This window comes from Carlito syrichta, unplaced genomic scaffold (assembly GCF_000164805.1).
Source record: "Carlito syrichta isolate Samal-C Ts95f unplaced genomic scaffold, Tarsius_syrichta-2.0.1 Scaffold315088, whole genome shotgun sequence".
NCBI classification, from domain to species: domain Eukaryota; kingdom Metazoa; phylum Chordata; class Mammalia; order Primates; family Tarsiidae; genus Carlito; species Carlito syrichta.
This window is the reverse complement of record NW_007259184.1, coordinates 475,594-480,518: the sequence shown is the minus strand read 5'-3', so window position 1 is coordinate 480,518 and position 4,925 is coordinate 475,594. Positions and strand designations below refer to the sequence as shown.

Below are 4,925 nucleotides of genomic sequence, written 5' to 3'. Positions count from 1 at the left end.
ATTAGTCCACACTTATCTGTTCTGACTTGTCAGTATTAAGGGCCAATCGGCAGGAGGTAAGGGCCTAATGGTGAACTGATTGGTTGCTTTTTGATCCCGGCAGTGAGTACTTAAGCTCTAGCTTGCGAGGTTTGTAGGGAGTTTGTTTACCAACACTGAGCCTGAGAGGCCTAGAGTGTGGTCTGTGGGGAGGGGCAGAGAATCTATAAGCAGCGTGGGCTCCTTCTTCAGCTGCTGTCTTGGGATGGAAAACTGCTTCTGAAGGTGGTTTTCCAAATCCTTCAGCTGGTGGGGGTAGTCAACTTACAGATGGGAATCACACTCTGTGGAAATCCAGGGAAATTGAGCCACAAGTGGACTCAAGTCAGATTCTCTATGCTTCAGAGGGGAAATGGATTCTAGCTGTTCCTTGGACAACCGTGAAAAGAACTCTGGGGAGGGATGGGGAGTGTTCGCCATGGGCTCTGCCATGGGCTTCACCTGGGGGTGTTTACACGCACACCTGTGGGACAGGAGTGAATCTGGGGCTGCCAAGGAGGAGCAGACCAGGCATTTCCTCATCTCTAACCTCCTCTCCCTGGCTAGACCCTGACACACCGCCCACATCCCTTACCTTCTGCCCCGGGCTGGAGGAAAAGGGAAAACAGCTGAGCCGGATTGATGATGGTACTTATAACTGCCAATACGGAGCATTTCCAGTGTGCTAAATTCTTTTTGTTGTTGTTGTCGTCGTCCCAGGTTTATTGAAAATACCACGGCATCACAGAAAGACTCAAACAGCTCCTTATGGTGTTTTGAAGTGCATCCCAACTGTAGGCTGAGTGACCTGCAGTTGGACAGACTGCCAAAGCCCAAAAGCTTCAGCATTTTCTTAGTGTCAGGATCTACTTCAGTGATCTCCTGATCCAGGGCTGAGACCTCCGGAACGTAATTGTCCCTCCTTTCTCTCTCCTCCTCCTGCAACTGGATGGAGATGGCTCTCACCAGGTCCCTCTGGATCTGCTTCATCAGATGCGTGACATAACCAGCTATCTTGTTTCAGAGCTTCTTGCTGGGAATGATGGTGATCTCCTCGCCTGCGCGCTTGTTTGTGTGGAAAGCATTGCCCAGGCACATGTAGTACTTCTCGATGATGACCCGGGCCACCTTCTTCACGGTTTTGGTTCGAACGTGGCCCATGTTGGCGGGTCCTTGGTAAAAGACTAAATTCTTGGCATTATCTGACAGTATCCCTGTGATGGTAAATAGTCCCTCCACTTTTTGGATTCCAATTCAGTATCCCTGATTCTCAAGATACTCTTGCCGCAAGCCTTTCTTAAAGGTCGTCTGATCTGCCTCCTTTTACCAAACACCTGATCTCTTTTTTCCAGACGGTGCCTGCTTTAAAACAGTTCTTTTATTCAGGGGGAACAAGGGTATGCCAGAGTTTTATTAGCATTCACAAACACTGAGGTCCCACCCCCAACACTGGCATAAGAAAGTACAGCATTCGACATCCCTATCCCTGGAGGTGCCAGCCTGTGGGAAATCTAATTCAGTCTACAAGAAAGCTTTAGACTGACTTTTCTCTTTCTCCAGCTCCTTCTGGTAGTGCCATCAGGGATAGCTTGGTGAATATAAAAGGTTTTCTTTAAAAATTTTTTTTATTTTGAAGATGTAAGGTACAATTCAGAGTTAAGTATACAAATGTTCATTATGCAAGTACCCTTGTTGATGAGGTGTGCCTCCCCTCCCTGGCAGTTTCCCACTACTGCCAATCCCGCCCCTCCCAAGCCTACATGACGAGCCTCACAACTTTCGAAGGACAAGGGGTGTGTGTGTGTGTATGTGTGTGTGTGTGTGTGAGAGAGAGAGAGAGAGAGAGAGAGAGAGGGAGGGAGAGGGAGGTGTGTAACACAAGTATAAAATTTTTGTTATAATTACTGAAATGTTTTTATAATTCAGCGACTGTTTTAAATGAGAGAAATATGTTTAACAGAAGCATGTCCAGGAGAGGGCGCCCTCTCACTGCCTGGATAAAGTGCACAGGTCATGTTCAGGGTCTGCATATCATGGTCCTCTGGGAAAGGTTGTTCTCTGAGATGTGGATGCACATGCCCTACAACCTCATCCAACCAGATCTCCTGAGAAGTAATGCTGTGATTATCAGGAGGCCCACCTCTTCCCACGGGGACCACTGCACCTGCCTCCTTTTTTTTTTTTTTTTGAGTTGTGGAGCCTCACTCTGCCGCCCAGACAAGAGTACAGTGGCATGCTCACAGCCACTGCAGCCTTGATCTGCTGGGCTCAAGCTATCCTTCCACATCAGCCTTCCAAGTAGCTGGAACTACAGGCATGCACTACCACGCCCGGCTAATTTTTTGATTTATTGTAGAGACAAGGTCTCACCAAGTTGCCCAGGCTGGTCTTGAACCCCTGAGCTCAGTCAGTCCTCTCACCTTGGCCTCCCAAAGTGTTGGGATCATAGACTTGAGCCACTGCGCCTGGCCCTGCACCTGTCTTCTTACCATGCAGTGTCTGCAGTGTCTCCAGAGCCCTACTGAATATTTCCAGTTTTGAATTGATCCCTGTCAAAAGCTTGGCCAGTCTCTTAGGCCTGCCTGGGAGCCTGACCATCATGAAAATAGTGGTCTCAACTGGTAGTGTGCTCAGAACCATTCAGTGAACTTAAGAAACCCAGGTGCCTGGGCCCTACTCCACACATACAGAATCTGAATCACTGGAGTGGAGCCCAGGCAGATATATATATTTTCAAAGTCCCACAGATGATCTTGATGAGCACCTTGATGAGAGTTAGTCTGACACAGTTTCATGAATCCTGGCAGAAGACTGTAGATTCCTGGGTCAGAGACAAAGGACTTTATTCCTCGCAGCACAACAAGCAGTATAAGCGTCCTGTTCAAATTGGTTCTCCTTGTTCTTCAAGTACCACAGGGTGATGCAGAGTGGCCCAGGTGGATACTGAACACTTAGTGGGTTCATCACAGCAGAGAAGAATCCCAAGTCTAAAGAACCCAGATCTTCTCAAAGGACTGCAAGCACACCTGCCCAACTTTTACACCAGAGTGAGACATTATCTTTGTTATCCTAGACAGCAAACAAATCTGCTCTCTGCCCTGGAGGGAAACTCTATGTCTATCTTTCAAAGTGATTTGCTTTATAATCTCCTGGAAAAGATAGTTGGAAATATAGTCGAGAACAAAACTGTAGTGCCCCTACTCACAAAATGTGCAGAAATATAATAGATTCACTGCGAGTTCGCTCCTTAACACACTCCTGATTAAGAATCACTAATATAAGATACTGTTCTATATCTAAATGCTTTTCAGTCTTCAAACAATGAATTGAGAAATGAGCTCTTTACAGTACAGTGGATGCCTGTCTCATGGGTGGGAAAATGGGCAGCTGCATTATGGTATGGTGACAACTACCACTACCCGAATATCAATCATTTCTGAATACAAAATAAGCTCTAGATTCACATTTGCAGCTATAGGAATATTATGAGGATTAAGTTAAACAATATATGCAAAATGCTGGCACACAGTAGATAATGAGTGTTAGTTCTCTGTCTTCTAGTCTTTGCCTACTTTACAGCTTTGCCTGGAGCTATCCTGGCTGCATAAAGCCAACAAGAATGGCTTAAATTTATGGTTATTTGTTTGTTTTCCTGCTACTGATGACACTGCTGGAAGGAGTCCCTTGGATCCTTTAAATGTGTTCCAGGAGAGGCACCTGTCAGCGCTAAAAGGGTAATAAAAATGTGCTATCCTCAACCTCCTGTCTGGGATTTCCTAATCTATTGCTTACTCTCCTACTCACTTCTACTTTGCATCTGCCTATCATTCCCTCTGACTTCTCTGTCTACCTCTATCCCCACTCCAGTCTCACAGTCCTAAACCTTTTCTTACCCATTACTGACCACTGTTGACATTCTCAAGGCTACCTTCTAGGGACTGTCTAGACAGTATGTCTTACCCCACAGATCTTACTTGTCTATTCCTTTAATAAAATTCAGGAAACAATATCATTTACAGTAGCATCAAGAAGAATAAAATACTTAAGATGAACTTAACATAAGAAGTGTAAGGCTTAATTACAAATTGTATACATGTATCAAAATATGACCCTGAACCCCATAAATATGTATAGTGATTGTGTCATTAAAAAACTAGAGAAAAAGAAGATAAAGGACTAGCAGCTAAAAAGATTTTTCCAGTGTAATTCTAATCAATAAAATTTGGCATTTAAAAAAAAAAGCTCAAGACTTATACACTAAAAATTTTAAGATATTTGAAAGGACATAGCATGGATTTAATATACTCAGTGAGCAGCCATTTTAACATTGCCTAAATCTCATGTTTTTCTAGCAGTTCACTTAACTTGCCTTCTAATCACTAGCCAAGGACAGAACCGATTTCTCAGAGGTAGCTATTGATAATTGTTTTACAACCCCCCTCCAGCTTGTTTTGTACTAATTAGCTTTCCTATTTCAAATGTTTGCCTCCACCCATAAGACCCAAGTTAACCTAATCAGCCCTTCGTGACCTTCTTGACACAGACAGACCCCATCACCATGGCAGCAATCTTATGACTAACCCACCCATCTGCCTGCCATCCATCACCTGATGTCAGTACCTGTGCATATGTGCCCTCCATGATGGTGTGGAGTAGACCACCATCCAACCACCTCAACGACCTGCCCTCATCAAGGGGAATGCTTAAAAGCATTCAACCTGGAGAAACCATTCGCCTTTGCTTTACTAAACTCTGATATTGCCATGTCTCTTTGAGCTATGGCCGCAGTCATGTTTCCTAAGCTTTGGCCCCCTCTCCTACCTTGGAGAGGTGAATCTCCTCTCTCTCTCCTCTCTCCCTAATTATCTTCTAAATAAACTATATTTTCCAATCTAACTTCTGTGCAA

General features: G+C 44.7%; 1 pseudogene; it reads right to left on the bottom strand.

Annotated features, from left to right (window-relative positions):
• Positions 1-784: 784 nt before the first annotated feature.
• On the bottom strand, positions 785-1,179 carry LOC103274876 (annotated as a pseudogene).
• Between the last annotated feature and the right edge of the window lie 3,746 nt (positions 1,180-4,925).